Source organism: Sebastes umbrosus, chromosome 17 (genome assembly GCF_015220745.1).
Source record: "Sebastes umbrosus isolate fSebUmb1 chromosome 17, fSebUmb1.pri, whole genome shotgun sequence".
NCBI lineage: Eukaryota > Metazoa > Chordata > Actinopteri > Perciformes > Sebastidae > Sebastes > Sebastes umbrosus.
Window position 1 is genome coordinate 3,128,160 of NC_051285.1, and position 17,585 is coordinate 3,145,744.

The 17,585-nt window shown below is 41.9% G+C and overlaps 1 long non-coding RNA gene across 1 annotated transcript in view; it reads left to right on the forward strand.

Annotated features, from left to right (window-relative positions):
• The window catches only part of LOC119475906, a 30,461-nt gene extending 24,860 nt beyond the window's left edge, over window positions 1–5,601 (forward strand). The window contains exon 3 of the long non-coding RNA XR_005203908.1: window positions 5,505–5,601. This is a non-coding gene — a long non-coding RNA (uncharacterized LOC119475906). The remainder of the gene's footprint in view (window positions 1–5,504) is intronic.
• Window positions 5,602–17,585: the final 11,984 nt, after the last annotated feature.

The following is a 17,585-nucleotide window of genomic DNA, read 5'->3' on the forward strand; positions in this document are numbered from 1 at the left end:
TTAGCTAATAAAGTAGAGCTGACGTGAAAAACAACCTTTAATAACAGAAGTGACCTTTTTAGCACGGAAGGGTGTGTGTATGTGCGTGAGAGATGGTGGCTGTAAGTTGTCGGGATCACAAGCTCAAGTGGCACCTCCATTTGCCTGAAAATACAAGGCTCTATAGACAGACATGCTGGAGGTGAAGAGATAAATCTGAAAACACTACGTTTTTTTTCTCTGCAGTTTGGCGTTTTTTTCCACACTGAGCTGGCTGTACTCAGACAGACAGTCTTTGAAAAATGTTTTTTGAACATTTAAGCATGTAACCATGTTCTGGTAGAAACCCAAAATACAAGTATGAACCTGGAAATGAGCATGATATGTTCCCTTTAAATAGATTTTTGACCACAAAGGTGTGAGAGAAGACACACTGCCCTGATGTGTTAGCAAATAACTGTCTACTTGTAGATCCAGGAGACACGGAGCAACATTAGCATCCCACTGGAGTCACGTTTCTGTCCAGCCTACATATTCTCATCCCAACTCGTCACATACTGACGCTTTTTTCAGAATCCTCAGCGTCACTTTTCGGTCGCAGTAAACACATGCTTAACGTTGTGAATTGCACAAAAATACTTGTTTAGGTTTAGGCAACAAAACCACTTAGTAGTTTTAAGCCCAACCATGTTGTTTTTTTCCCAAAACCTGACTAAGATTTTACATTGCAAATGTGACTGGACATTGTGAGCACGGTACAGGAAGGATCAGCTGATTGCAAAGTGAAAGTGAAACGTAACGCACGAGACACAAACAGCGGTCTCCTGGATGGAAAGCCTTGGGTTTGTTGGGCCCATCCACCTCCCCTCCTAGCCGCCCTGTTTGTCTCTTTCTCTCTTTAAACTATAAGTCACCACAACCCTTTCACCGTGGGGTTTACTGCTGCCTTGGATGGGTTTACATTGTAGTTAATGGAAAGCCCGGTGCATCTAATCGAACGCAGACGGCAGTGACAAAGCATCAGTACTGTACTTGACGCCCTGGGAATGAGAACGGGCTGCAACACCTGATGAGTGGACGTCCAATATTCCCTCTCCTTTTTGCTCTGTTTTGGTCCACCAACTCCTTCAAAAAAAAAATATCTGTCTCATTAGCTGCTAGGCGTTCCACTTTCTTCACCTGGTCGACACTAATATTATCTGTCGTGATGGTTAAGTAATGTACCGCGTGGGTTTATCAGAGCTCGTTTCCTTGAAAACAGCTGCCTGCTGCTGCTGGAAACGAGGCTGATGAGAGTGCTGAGAATAAACCTCCCAGTAAATGTGCTAATAAAGGCCAGGCAAGTTTATTTCAACAACAACAAAGCAATTCAAAGAGCTTTACAGTACATAACACAGAAAGGCATTAAGACAAGATATTAAAGAAACACAAGACAACATTAAAAAGACTGAGGATTTTAAAACGTGTAGAAAGAAATAGAAGATAAAATACAAGACGACAATGAAAATCACACTGCAGCTAACAGTATATAATGAATAGTCCCACATTTAACTTAATAAAATGCAGTGGCAAAGAGAAAAAGTTTAAAGAACTCGAGCAGCTCTCATGTTTTCTGTTCCAGAGACGTGGTGCATGAAAAACAAATGCCGCTACTCCATGTGTAGTTTTTACTATGGGCAGACCTGTTCCAGACCTCTCAGACAGTCTGAACCATTCAGTGCTTTATAAATGCACCAAAACAATGAGCTATGAGAGGCTAAAAGGCTCCGTCGGGCTGCAGAGCTGCAGAGATATCTCTGAGTTCACCGCCTTTTAACACAGAGTCATTTGATTCAATGTATGAAAAATATTGATTACTGTTATTATTGCAGGCATTACATTACGGGGGCAGCACTTCATGGCAATTATGTGGTTTAAATTGGACAGGCGCAAAAAAAAAAAAGCAATTGCAAAAGGTCTAAACACAAAACACAGCGAGCGGGGAAAACAATCAAATCTACACTAATGGAAATAAAGGAGGGGAAATAAATTCCTTTGTCTCACTGCCTCCCACTTTAGCAGCATGCGTATTCACCACTTTTGTTTACGGAATTGGTCTGATTGTGTTATTGCCCTCACTTCGGGGTGCTGTTACATGCATCTCTGGCTTTGATGAAGTGATTAGCAACATGCTGTTACCTCCAATGACCGACCTCAAGGAGAGAAGGAATGAACATTACGGAGCGATACTGCAGGCTGGAGACAAGAGGAGGGAAAATAACATTCACTTCAGCTGCTGGAGGAAAAAACTGTATGAAAGAAATGTGGAAAGAAAAGTTAATGCGGGGGTTGTACTTTTATATTGGGATTCATCAGTTAATTAGAACATTTTTTGGAACACGTAATGAAATTGCATCGCCTTGTGTTCCTGTTTCACCAGCAGCCTTTCAGCGCCACCAATGACATGTTTTTGCCGCCCTCGCTTCAGGCGGCCGTTAAATGCTGCGAATGCTTTGATGGGAGTGATTAGCAGCATGCTGACTGAAAGACAAAGACAGCAAGGAGATGCAGACTGTGGTGAGGAGAGAAGGTCAAATGTTCAGATGTCTCAAATCAGCGTGTACTGTTTGCTGTCTGCTGGGCTCATTTTTTATATGAGTCAGCCTCTAACATTGTCCAGACTGCAGCAAACTGGTTAAAAGATGCCCTGTGGACTTTTCTTGTAAACACATTCAGTGTTTTGTGTCCTTAAGGTGTAACAAACATGTTGAATGCATTCCTCGCATCATTTGTAACGCCAATTTTTGGGAATATTTCAAAACTTGCATTGTTTACTTCCATGTTCGATAGCTTGCTTGCCTTTTGCTCATGCAACTATGTTTCTTGGTAATTTAACACCACTAATTATCCAGTGGAAGCTCAGAGTAGAGCCGCTGCTCCTTCGCATCGAAGGGGACCAGCTGATGTGGTTCAGGCATCTGATCAGGACGCCTCCCTTTGGAGGTTTTCCTTGCACGTCCAACTGGTAAGAGGCCTCGGGGTAGACCAAGAACGCGCTGGAGAGATTGGATATCTCGGCTGGCCTGGTAACGCCTTGGGATCCCCCAGGAAGAGCTGGAAAACGTTGCTGGGGAGAGGGATGTTTGGAATTCCCTGCTAAAGCTTCAGACGCACCAGAAACGTCAGGAGCGTGTGGCGGCTGCGTGGCGTGGTGGCTGCGTGATTCACGCGCTGGGCGTTCACACCAGCTGCTTTTCAGCTGCGTGTCGGCTGCGTTTCTGCTGCTGCAGCTGCTGTCATCCCTTTCTTTCTACATAGAGTTTGCCTTTTAATGGCCATTTCATTTCATTATAAATATCATTTATATTTATTTTAGACAGAGAAAGGTTAAGAAACGTGAGGTAATTTGTAAATAATAGTAATAATCCACAATTAAACCTCCGTACTAAATTCATTCATTCATTTAAAAATAAGTCTTTACTTTTTTTTTCATCTCCGTAACATATTCTACAGATAGACATCGAAACTGTAGTAATCTTGCTGGTATGATGTTAATATACAGTCAATACATCACGTTCACTGTCCGTGACATATTCTACAAATGTCTAGACATCAAAACTGTAGTAATCTTGCTGGTATAATGTCAATATACAGTCAATAGATCACTTTCACTGTCTGTTGTTGCTGTGAGATGCGCGCGGCACGCTTCAAAAATAGGCAAGACCTCTATTCTCTAGAAGAGACGCAGCTGAGACGTGCGTCTCACACTGGGCAGTGTGGCTGCTCTAACATGTTAACACGGACGCCGAAATAAAAAAACAACAGGTAACGCAGCCGGCCCTGGATAAGCGGAACTTAATGGAGGGATAGATGGATGGATGGATTTGTCAAGAATAGACTTTTTACTTTCAAAATTTAGTTTCAAGCACCTTTATCTTGAATTTCTGAAGTTTCATAACCTATATTACGTCTTTTCTTTGTTTATGATTTTAAGGTCATGGGGAGGTTTGCATTGCATTTCTCTGATTTTCCTGCAAGTTTCAAAGAACAATGTTTGTTTTTTTATTTGCAAATTTCTCTAGATTACAGAAAGTTTGCTTGTATGCACAAGTAGATACTCATTAATGTTAAAAAGGACAGACAGAGGATGAATACAGGTATATACCAGACAGAAAGTATGAGAAAAATGAACATTGAAGCATCAAGCAATGAGCACGATATGTCCCCTTTAATATATGGACACGGACAGGTTTTGACTTTTCATAAAGATTGATGAAAGAAACTCTCCATGAGAAAGCACACTGAGTTACAGGAGCTAGTGGAACAGAGGCTACAGCTAGGGGAGGGGGCGGGACTGTAAGGGTCCATAACTTAAGAGTGATGGGCGACTGTGTTTGCCTGTAAAAAGGTTGATTTGTTGAAGACAGTGTGTGTGTCATTAGAGAGAGTTGGCCTGAGAAATGCCTGCGGAGAGAGGGACTTTAAATCTACAGTAAATCTTCCTCTCTGGCAGCAGCTACCTCTGATGGAGTAAATATGAGACAGTAAATGAATCACTGCGGAAGGAGAAACTGTGGGGAAAGTCTTGTTGAATCAGAGAGCCCGAGCAGCCTGCGATCGTCTAGAACAATATGTAAATCACATGCAGAAGTAAACATATGACAGGACAGATAACAGTGAGGAAGCGAGGGGGAGGAGGGCTGCTTGGAAATGTCATTCTGGTGAAGGCGATGGTTCAGCTCCCCTGCTTGGTTAAGTGCCATATCTGGAATAGAAAGTGACAGCAGAGGCTGGAGGAAAGGCGACTGCTTCACTCTGCTAGAATCTGCAAGCATAACGCAAACATAATGGCTCGGCTGGTTTGTGCTGTTCCCTGCAGCCTAATGGCTCAGCGTAATGACTCTGATGTAAAGAAACTGCCGACCACCCACCAAAAGTAATGAGTCAAATGTGCTGCCGTCCCATCAAAGTTCATTCTCTTCAAATAAGGGGATCCATTACTGCTGCAATCTTAGCATGCAAATGATTTACTCTGCAAGGATTTCTTTAGGCTCCTACAAGCTGAGTTGGTTTGCATCAGGATTGAATCCATTGACTTGGTAAAAAAACAGGTTGTTCTCATACTGCGTTCATAGCTATACCTATAAAGCTACGCACTTTAATTTTCGCATAAATACCCTGCCCAGTCTCAAGGCAAAGCTTGTAATTGACCTGCCTGTTCACCGGAAGAAAGCGTGTCAGTGTCACGTTTTTCGCCGCCGAGGCGTGAATATTACGTGCCGGCATGAAGGTGCAGTGTTTTGACGAAAGTCTACTTTAAGAGCTAGTTATGTAGCATATAAAGGGAGAAACAAACAAGCACAGGAGTTTCAAGTTTTGCAAGTTACATTAGTGACGTTTGTCACGTGTTTTCCATACTGACGTTACGTTGTTTCTGTACATGTTTTACTTCGTTGACGTACTTATTTTAAGCCCAACCATGATGTTTTCCCTTAACCAAACTAAATGGCTTTCTTGCCTGATCCTAAGTCAGTGACCATTGTCAGTGTCTTTGTTGCCCCCTTCTGGTACTGCATGTTAATACAAGCGTGTAATATTCATGTCTCTGTGAGGCAAAACGTGACACTGACACGCTGTCCTCTGTGTGAAACTAGATGTCAACATTGATTTATTTGTCACGTAACTTCCGTACTTAGGTAACGACACTTCCACAGTCATTTTAACTCAAACCATGATCTTTTCCTAAACCTAAATAAGTAGTTTTGTTGCCTAAACCTAACCAAGTTATTTCCTGTGACGACAGAAGTTCACTTTTGAAAAGTCTGTGTGAATGTAACAAGCAGAAATTGACTCTGTTTCCATTATCCTCCAGGAGTGTGATATGTTTAGCATCACAGGTGAAGCTGGTGACTTCATTCTGCGGTGAAAAATGAGTCCAGCTGGATGAACTCTTTATCTTGACAAGATGAAGCGCCTACAAGCGTAAACAAAGCTATTAATTAAAGCAATTAAAACCACCATTTGCTGTTGTTTTGCAGGTTGCTGTGGAAACAACATACCTCCACCAGGAGGTGAATTCCTATAAATAAACCTGACCTTACCGCAAAGCCATGCTTCTGCGTCAAACATAAATGTGGATGATTCATTTAGCTCTTGATCTGTCTGAGGGAGGTCTTTGTCGAGTCAAACTATGGAAAGTTGGTTAACAAAATGTAAAAAAAACTGAGCTAAATGAGTGATTGCTTTTTTATCTGATGTGTTTTATATTTTTAATGAAACATTTAAAATCCTCTGAACTCTCTTGGAACCCCAAACGTCAGTGTTTGCAAACTTACCGGCTGGCATGAAGGCAACATAATATGATGGTTCAAACACAACATGCTTGTATATCTTATTACTATTACTCTAAAAATATTTTGGATCATGTTTGCTATCAGTCACGATTGTTTTATTTTAACCACAAGGGTGATGTTTCTTTAACCTTATACCCATCTTTAGATCTAATATACGACGGAGGGAAAATCACCCCAAAATAATGTGGGGTTAGCTCATTGTCCTTTAGATATGAGGAGTTGTTGGAGGTTAAAGCTGAAGTAGGCGAGATTGGAGCAAATATGATTAAATGGTAAATGATATGGTCGCTATATCCTGACAGTAGTACATCAAACAGGTAACCTGAAAAAAAAATCATGTGTCTCTGTGTCCTCCGGTGCTCCTAACGGCATCTGCAAGATTTCACAGACCGGAGGAAAACAAGCAGTAAGAGCTGATCTGAGGTCTGCTGTCCAGATGCCGTCTATGAGAGCCAGCTGTCAATCACTCGCTGACTCCGACCAAACGGTCAAACTAGGCAGCGCTGATCAAATATGAATCAGTATTATGTTACGTTAACGCCAAGTTCTGCTCACCGGAGCATAGCCAATAGGAACGCTCTCTCTCTGAAATGACCTGTGATTGGTCAAAGTCTCCCGTCATGGGCTAGATTTTCTAAAGCCTGAAAACAGAGCCACTTGATTTAAAATATGCTGAAAGGTTATTATGGAATTGTTGCTCAATGATGCCAAAAATATACTGACTACTGCCACTTTAAGGCTATTGTGAAGTTTAAATAGATTAATATAATCCTGCATACAGGATTTGTATGTTTTTTTAAAAAGAATTAAGAAAGTTTTTAGATAGACCATCATGTACCGTTGAATTTACGTGATTGAGACATCAACTTGAAAGTAATCCTTGCAGGATTTTTCTCAAGCTTCACTTGGAACATTTCATTCTTCGACGTTTAACTGTTTAATAGCAGCCACAAAAGAATACAATCACCCCAGCAGTCAATCCACATCTCCGCTCTGTGAGAAGAATAAAAAGAGAAACAGCCGGCCGGAGGGTGATCCAAAAGAGTATTAAGTGCTCATGAATAACTGTCTGTGCCAACGGGCAGAGATTACCAGATAATGTTTTCATGTAGCGGCAGGGAGACGCTCGCTTTCACTGAGCGCAGGGCTCTGCCTCGACAAAGTGCCTCCGCTTTAGCTGTGAGGCGAAATTTCACCCAGCTCTGCTGGAAAACTCTGTTTTTAGCTGTTCAACAGAGATTAGCAGACAAGTAACCCTCCACTTTCTGCTTCTGTTGCTGAGAAACAGAAACAAACGAAGGAGAGAGAAGGGGACAAAACAAGATGCATACTGACAGCAGAAAACAGTCTCCTACACAAAGGTTTAATAATAGAAACTTCAATAAAAGGAAGAAAAAACGTTTCCCAGTGTAACAAGCTCTTACTGAAGCAGAGACAGAACATACTGCATAGTTAGATATCAGATCAGTACGTTCTTCTTTGAGAGTTCTTCAATTTTGAGACTCTCCATTTAAGAAAATGGCAGATATCCCATGCCTGAATATTGAAACATGAAAGAAACCAAGAAATAGAAAATCCAAAAAAGGAGACAGACGGACAAGGTGGAACTGCGAAATACTGACTGACCTACCAGTTGCTCCTGTGAGTGTTTTGCAAAAGCTGCCAATTTCAACGTGATTTCTACTAGTCATATTTCGCCACTTGGGGCAGAAGCACCTTGATGTAGAGAGTTTCATTCAATTCAATCTCAATTCAATTTATTGTTATATAGCGTCAAATCATAACAGAAGTTACCTCGAGACGCTTTTTATATAGAGCAGGTCTTAGACCGTACTCTATAAAGAAATCAAGTTAGTAACAATGATTGAATGGGACATGAATATATACAGAAGGAGAAAGGAGCTCAGTGTGTCATAGGAAGTCCCCCGGCAGTCTATAGGCCTATAGCAGCATAACTACATGTGGTTAACGCTGTGGAACGGTGGGGGTTAGGTTTAGTCAACAAAACTACTTGGTTAGGGTCAGAAAAAACATCATGATCTGGCTTAAAATGAGTATGCTTGTTACGTAACTTACACTATGGACGTGACATGACGTTCGTGACGTGGGACACGAACGCCAGTCCCCTGGGTGAATGCCCTGTGTTTGTTTGACCCATCCACCACCCCTCCTTACTGCCCTTATCAGACTTTCTCTGAATGTCTTATAATGTTTACATAGGAGTTGGTTGCGTCTCATAGAGATGCTAAAGGGCGACTTGTGCGTCGGTATCAAGATGCCGAGGGCTATTGCCTCTGCGTCGGTATTTGAACCCCTGGGAGTGAGAAAAATAATGTGTTTGTTTGAACATTAAAGCGTGTAAATATGTTCTAGTAGACACCCAAAATGCACGTATGAACCTGGAAATGAGCATGATATGTTCCCTTTATAGATCTATCATTTGAAAAATCCATAAGCGACTGCAGAGCATTATTAATTCATTATGAAGCTTTGGTGTACTGTGAATAAAAGAGCACCCTACTAATGTTGGAAGGTCATATGTTCACATCTCAATGGGTGAATAGACTGAAAAACCCTCGTTAGGCCGTCACCTCTCCTTGAGCTTCACCAACCCTTCATCACTGAAGTGTCTTCATCAATATCCAGCTTTTCTTTTCCTTTCCTTTTATCCACCAAACTCCAAACCATACATGTTTATTCACTGGTATTTTGCACAAATGTAAATGCACTCAGTCTGAATTTATTATATTCATTATTTATTTATACATTTTGACAGTAAAGAAACCAAGAATATGAGCAAAATGTTAATGTAACCTTAGCCAAAATAACTGACATTTACATTAAAATAATCATTCATTAGAGTTGTAATTAATCTTCATCCACTGAAATGTGAAATAACGCTGTCAGAAACTCTGTATTATGGCAGTCAGTTGCACTAAAATGTATGCAAACTGGATTCAGCTGTAGTCCCATGAGGCCGTGCGCATGATGAGCACGGCCACAAACTCCTAGAAATGTAACGAAAAATGGGGCCACCGTTTTTTATTTATTTATTATTGTTTAAAGAAATACAAAATATATCATGACGATACAAAGAGAGTCACCAGATGTGTGTTATGGACATTTAGGTTATCATATATGCAAATAGGAAACTTCTGAAAATGGTCATTTTGAATATGATTATTATGGGAAGTCTTTCTACACACAGGCTAAAGACATTATTTCAAATGAACCAAACCATATGAGAGTGATAATCATCACCATTCTGCTCATATTCAATATCCCAGTCATCATCGGCTTTTTTTTTGACACCTAAACTGCACTGTAGTCGGCCAGTTTGGCTGCTCAGTAATCACACTCTCAAATCTGCTCCCTCAGACTCTCTTCGGTCTCCGGGGATTAACGCTGACAGCTCAACAGGGAGTGGAGTAGATAAAGCAGCGTGGTCCGGCTCATACAGTGACTGCTGTTACATGCAGGGGGCTGCAGTGCTGCAATTAATCATCACTCGGGGCTGTGGGAATTTTGTCAAAGTCTTTTTTTATCCATCATTCATTCTCAGCTTTGTTGATATGGAGTATAGATCTACACTACCTATTAAAGCCTGGTCAAAACCAATTCATGCTGTGATTGGTGGGTTTGCTCCTTGGGGGGTGAAATAAATCCACACACATGTTTGAACTATGATCCACAATTTCGTGCCGATAGCCACCTGTCTTGGTGGCGCTGACCTTTGAGGGAGCCAGAAAGTTCAAAAAGGATGCAGCTGTCGTAGCTTTTTAGCTGTTTTGCACCAGCATTCACTTTTATTTACTGGAACGTCTGTCGGAGTATAAACTGATCCACGAAAGTGGAATGGTTTGCAGACTGTTGAGTCTACGGTACTGTACAAATACACACTTCATATGTAAAGCTAAATGCTGTTGAAAGCTCTTGAAAAAGCTATAAGTGGATCTTCAGTTAAAGATAGGGTCGACGATGTTGGAAAAGTAGCATAATGTGAAAGTAACATCTCCTCAGGAGCTCCGTCTACACACATGCACGAGCACCGCCGCATCGTAACTACTTCACAGACACAGAGCAGAGAGAGGACCTCAACTCAACAACGCTACCTCATGACAAGTAACCGCGGCAGTGCTACTGCAGGGCTGAGTTTTCTCTTCCATTCTCATGGAAACGTGCGACGGCGACCCGCTTTGAGTTCAGGCTGGTGCACGCCAAGGTTAGAGTATAATAAGAATAAACATCTCATGTGATATTAAAGCGGACATATCATGAAAAACTCACTTTTCAATGCTTGTGCACATACATGTGGGTATCTGGAGATCCTACTAACCCTACAAACTGTGAAATAAGACAACCCAGTCAGTTTTTTTGTGATTCAACGAGCCATTCAGATTTGGCTCCCCTTCCTATGTATGTCACATACAGGCTCATTGGAATATACCAAAGTGTAAAGGTGGAGTCAGTGTGCAGGTGTATATATTTTTTTGTAATTTGGGTGAACAAAGACTTCAGTGGTGGAACTATAATCTGAAAAATCCCATAAATCCATCACGTCATCTACTGTGCGTCGGTTACCCTGGTAAAGGCTCGTCTGGTAAATCACACACAGAGAAAAGAGGCCCATCCTTGTCTGAACTCTCGACTTAATTCAAGTTAACTTAATTATTCTTGAGGAGAGGTCCCAATTTTCTGACAGACTTACTTTGTGCGGGAAATAAATGCAGTAGAGTGTGTGTGGCTTAAAATCCCTGAGCAGCGGATGAATACTACCCACCTAGAATCACTTAACCTTGTGGATGCTAATGTGTCGGCGTGAAGCTGTGACACAAAAGACCAATTATACAGTAGAGCCAAACCGCATGTGCTTATAAGGCAAACTCTCTAAGCACAATTGACTGATGAACAAATTGGACGTATCACACTGTAGAAGTTAACAGCTAATGTGTTATCTCTCTTCCTCGACATCAATGACTCGGCTCTTTTATCGATAATCAGATCTTTTATCTTCATCGGAGCCAAAAAATACCCCCAAAAACTCATCTCTTTTTCGATATGGCGTCTTTTACTTTCTGTGTGTTTTTGGCTGATAACGCCGCTGTGCTGTGTTCACCATGACTTGTGCTTTTAATCAGACGCACCTTCCAGCGAATGCAGCTCCCTCATTAGCATTCCCTGCATTCACCTCGGTGCACTGCTGGCCGCTCTCGTTCCCACTCGCAGCGCTGTCTTCTTCACTGTAGGATATGATACATAATGCATGTGCTCCAATGACTCCCCTCTCGCTCCCTCTGTTTCCTTTTTCTATCTCCCCATCCATGTGGTCCGATGAGAATAATGGGCTAAAGGATGCAATATGAACAGAAAGAGAGCGATTCATTCCCCTGCAAATCCAGCCTACTGAACCAAACAAGCCCTTCTATGAGCAGCAAGCATATTAGGAAATATATTCATTACCTTTACCTTTCAGCAAATGTTGTTTATGTCAACATAAGACTCTCTGTGACCTGCAGAGGATGAAGTGATAAAACATAATAATTGGTAAAAAAAAACATCAGGTTAGTTGAAGATGGATAAAATCATGTTTTTTACTACAGAACGAGCAAACAATGCCGAGACGAACACAAAGAGATCACAGGAAGAAGCACTGAGGGAAATAAAAGAGCAAGTTGGTGTAAAAGATACTTTAAAGGACCAAGAAATAGCAGAAATAGAATAATAAGTATGTATTATTTAGTGTATAATCACCTGATAATAAGAATCATTGTGTTTTTGTTACCTAAGAATGAGCCGTGTATGGGAGCGGGTCCTCTTCATGGAGCTGGCCACCATGTTTCTACGGTAGCCTAGAACGGACAAACCAAACATAACTTTTCTTTCTTGGGCCGGAGTTGATAACGTTACTCGCTCCCGTCGCCGCTGCTCTCTCTCTCTTGCTTCACCACTCACTTCCCATGTACACACACACTCTACGCACTGGCTTTTCTCCAAATGATCTACACTACTCTGACAACAACTGGCTCTACTGTAGAGAGGGCCATTCACAATCTGCTCACCTCACCTCACCGCTAGATAAATCTCACTTTCAGGTATTTTGCTCACGTTTGCAGGATTAACCAGTTTCTTTATTAAACAACTTATGCTTCACTTTCTTAGATTTGGCCATCATTTCATGAGGCAAACTTATCTGGAAGAAGAATCAGGGATTATTGTGGACATTTTTGTACACAGTTTTGGTTTTAATATGCCTGCCTTGACCTTTCTTGTTTGTCTGTTTGTCTGATGTCTGATGTCTGATGTTTGCTTCCCCATCTTAGTCGTAGTGATGTCCTTGTGTTCTCAGATCTCAGTAATTAACTTGGCGAGTATGTTATCAGCTGTTAGCAGTGGTCAAAAAAATAAAACAGGACCCAATTGCTCCGGATTTATTCTCTGTTATTATGGGAAATAGTAAATATCAATGTTATAATGGTTTAATCATAATGGGAAAATGAGACTGTGAGGTCCTCAAGTTGGTGTATCAAATGGCAGAGAAAGTTAACAATTCGACTCCAACACCCAGATATCCTACAGTAAGCAGTGTGCCGTCAACTAAACACTTCCGTTTATCTTCATGGTGAATGTCCTCCGGCATTGAAATAGCTTGCAAAAACTTTCCTCCTCTCCGTTTATTCGAACGAGCACAGATGTGGAAATGTTATCAGCTTCATCCAAACGGGAGTCCGATAGCTGACAGCTGCTTGGTGTGCATTTTGATTGACAAACAAAACATCCCAGATCCAGATTGAGCCGGTTCCTCCTCAGCAAAAAAGAGAGAAACTGATGTTCACCATCTGCAGGTCCCCAATTATCTATGATGCAGTTTTTTGTTTGAGCAGAAGGAAGAAAGTCTCCAGAAATGTGGGGGGTGGAGGTGGACTGGAGGAAGAGGAGTCAGGCTGGATCACACATTTTTAGCAAAGTGAAGATCCTCAGTCGGCTCTATCTAGAAATACTAAGTCGATTTGTCTCGCATCTGACCTTGACGATCTTCAATGTGTGAACCAACCAACATGTATTACAATGTCAGGGACTCCTCCCAGTCGAGAGGCCTAAACAAAGCCTCTTGGATGAGTGTTTTTAAACTACATATCCAGTCTAAGTATGCCTTTCTTTATTAATTTAATAATTTTGAGGATTTTTTTTGCGCCAAACAGATGCATCATATTTATTTATCCATCATTCCTCACAGTTTTTCGATCAACACAGTGCGTATGTCTGAGCAGAAAATGGGCAGACGGTAGCTTCTTTTGTGTTAGGAAGAGAAACTAGTAAACATTTGCCCAGCTTGTTTCACCAAAACAGAATAGCAATACGAATGTGGCTTTGAGTGTTTCGTCTGAAACAGTTGCTGACTGTTTGCTTTTAGCTCGTGATTGACAATAGCTAATGTCATTATATTAGTTGCTTAGCAACAGTGAAAAGGACGCTGCCAGTGCAGATTTCTCAGAATAAAGGCAGAGCGATGCTTATCTGCATGTCTTTCCTCTCGCGTTCCTTCTTCTTCAGGAGTCAACTAATTCCCTTCAGATTAGAAAATCCATTACCACCCTTTACTTCTTCTCCCTCTTTGTCTGTCTCTGTGTTTCTCTCTCTGTGTTTCCCAGCAGCCTCCACGGTGCTTCTCTCTAAATAAACCTCATCAATCTACTGCAACAACAAAGTCTCCACAGTCTTCAGAGACGGTCCACATCATGCTCCGCTGCGCCTCAGACACACCGCTCGGCTCGGGCCCGGAGGTGAGGATCCAGACGCCGTTCGGCCCGGCAAAATGTTTCTCTGACAGATGACGGAGAGCATGTTTCAGGCCAAGAACCCTCAAGTCAAGGCCCTAACCTGCACAGAATAAACGCTCATCTTGTGCCAGATGCTGCTGCCGAGGGTTGCATTACAGTTCTCACATTGGACAAGACCAGAAAAACAAAAGTATTGGGCGTTTGGGTAAAGACTCATGTTGATGTTGTCCTGACAACTGACCTCTTCATCCCGTTGGTTTCTTTTAACCATGAACACAATCTTCCCTCCAATTTCAACCGTGTAGTTTAACTCTCCAGGTGGAGCGAAGAGAGGCAAAGAAAAATTCCAATTAAATTTCAAATTTGCACTCCTCCTCAAGTTTTATGACTCCATTTCATGAACATACAGAGACAAAAGGGAAAAAGGGAGGAACTGGAGGGAAATACAAAGTCTTAGCTGTCAGAAACTGTTGTTCGTTAAGAGAAATAGCTCCAAAGCCGCCTACAGCATATAACACAACCACATACAGGAACACAAACACTGTGTTTGAAGATGTTGCTGTGTCATTGGGACATGGCATAACATGACAGGCTATAACTTTTACAAATAGGTCTTGTCTCAAAGTTACCAAACTGCCAACTGCAAAGGATTTTATTACCAAAACTATGACTCAACGCACACTTTTTATTTCTTTGGCTGTCTGAAAATCTGATGTTTTCACGTCACAGATGATGGAAAAAGGAACAAAGGAAGTATAACGTTAATCTTAAGGATTAAGGGCCCCATTCAAACAATTTCTAGCACGTGGTCTAAAATGCATGGTACAAGTGCATTTAGGGCGTGCCCAACTACACTTTTGCAAGTTAAAAGTACATAATCTGGGCGCAAAGTAAGGCGCAAGAGACAAAGGGGTTGTATTTAGTCTCTTAATTAATCATAGGAGTGTTTTGGGCATAAAATGAATTCAACTAATCAGAGTGTCATCAGCCATTTCCTTTAAAACCCAGATGCCACATTGCTATTTAAATGGCGGGTTTGGCAAATTGCAGAAACCAGTGATTTTCTGCAAATGTTGTTTTTGAAAGGCTAAACAGCAACAAATTTGGATTGAAGCAGTGTATTTTGTTAGATAAATACATGTTGTGAATTTTGGCAATGATTAGATTTATCTTTTTCACAATATATTTTGACTTTTGGACTACTGATTAGGGGGGCACTCCGTTTACTATTCCCCACTGTCCATCGACAGTGGGTGCTGAATTCATGTTGCCGTGGCATATTGTGAAGGGAGGGAAGGGACAGGTATGAGGTCCTTGGCCGTTGGACCCTCAGCCTGGACCCCAATCCTCTGTCCCATCAACAACTCCATTTGGCTGCATGTGAGCCAATGCACTGATAACGTGTTTAACTGAGCAGGAAATCACTGCTGCGCATCCCTGTGTGTACCAATCAAAGTGTACACGTGTTGTCATCCCACCCGTGAATCTTACTATCTGAATAAGGTGCCATTTATAGACTTGCGTCACTGACTTTGGACCAGGTTTTTGTTGGTCAATGGTGCAATCGATTTCTGCTGCCTCAAGATAGCAAAGCACCAACAAAGTGCCTTACCACACCTCATTTTAAGACCAACGCGCCCATGGGCGCACAGATGTGGACGTGAAAATGTCAACTGCGTCAGTCTGAAACTAGCGATGACCATTGCGCTGCGCTGTACGTCACTTTGCATCGAGTGTAAGATATATAGGGTCCAAAATGTAAGCCTTGACATGTGGACTGTTTCATGTGGAGTTATATATGATTTTATGAGTTTATTTACAGTTGAAACTACAGCTCCTCTGAAAACCAAACATCCAATTCCTCTGATAACTGAGAAGCAATTATTCTGTGAAATAAAACAGTCATTTTCTAGTCTGTTTCCTCATTCTTATGCAAGAGTCACTGTGAATGCCACTAATGGAAGCCTCACTTCCCACTCATGGACCCTTTACTATTTGAAAATGGCTTCTGTAATACTCATTAGCATTTGTTTCACGCGGGGAAAGAAAGAGAGATAAAGAGAGAGAGGGGGAGGAAGAGAACATAAACAAAGACTGAGTAAATGGGCAGATTGGAGGCAGAATAGTTTAGCAAATGAGCTGACAATGAGAGTTTCACCCATCAGCTGAACCAGGCCCCGAGCCTCCCAGGGATCCTGCCGTCTGCGCGAAGCCGCTCAGAAGAAAAGTGCATGTCATAGTAATAATGAGCAGCACTGAAATAAAGTAAGAGGATGCTAAACTTATTAAATGTCTCTTGTCTGTTGTTTCCTCACGAACCGAAACAGCTTTCATTCAGTTACAGATAACGAAAGGCCTTATCTGACTAATGTCTTTTTATTCAGTGAGGTTTTTAAGCATTGTGTTATGAGGTTGACATGTTTATTGGGGATTTGTGTTTTAACAATATTTCCTGGGTGGGCTAGTTACATCTAGCGGGCTTTCAAGCGGAGCTTCCAGCTATCTCAGTCCACCACACATCTGGCTAGTTCGCCAGCACTCTCCAGCATCTCTCCTCAGTACGTCCATGTAGTATGTTGGTGTGGGACGTCCCCGTGATCAATGCCCGTGCGTTGGTTCCCACATCACCAGCATGCTTGCTGGGAGTTCTAGATGTCTTTGGCAGTGACCGACAAGTGTCCTTCTCCAGGCTGCCACTTTGTCGCTTAGCCTTGGTAGTCCCTAAATCCAGACTTTGTTGCTACAGAACTGAGCGTGCAGTCTATTTGAATCTGTGCTAAAAATGTGTGCCACGTTTCAAAATGCTAGCATTATTCTACTTTATTGCACAGCTGTGTTGAATACTCGATTCTGATTGGTCAATCACGGCGTTCTGCAGTCTGTAATTTCCCAAACTTTAACCAAGTATTTTCACTGTCTAACTTTAACAACACATTTAAAATACTGTGGTAGCTACATGTGCAGATATGAGAGGAATAATTAGAGGAAAAAACACTAAAACACAATCTGTCTAACACAAAACGTGGGAATTAACCGTCCCTCCAGTTAATATCCTATAGAGACCGGTACTAACAGATGAAGCTTTACATGCCTCCATACAGTTTATGTGCATGCACAGTATACACACAGACAGCCCACACAGTCGTGTCTGTATTAGATAAGGCTCTACAGTGGAGGGCTGGTCATAATTTCACTGCAGCAGACAGAGCATCTTCTGAGGTTAAAATGTCGACTGCTCAGGGCGACTTCAATCTGCCCCTGTGCTTCTGGAGCGCAGGAAGCCTCGCCTCTGCCCAATCTAATCTTCAGTGTAATCCACGGCCCGACTGCTTTCCCAGCACCACCATCTGCACCCGCCGCCTGAGCCGTTTGGCAGCAGAAAAAAAAAAAAAAAAAAAGCAGAGAAGTGGTCAAAGAGGCTAGATTTTGTCACTTAGTGCCCAGTGGAGCAATGCTTTTAAAGTCAGGCTGCCTGAAACTTTAATGGATTTGTCTC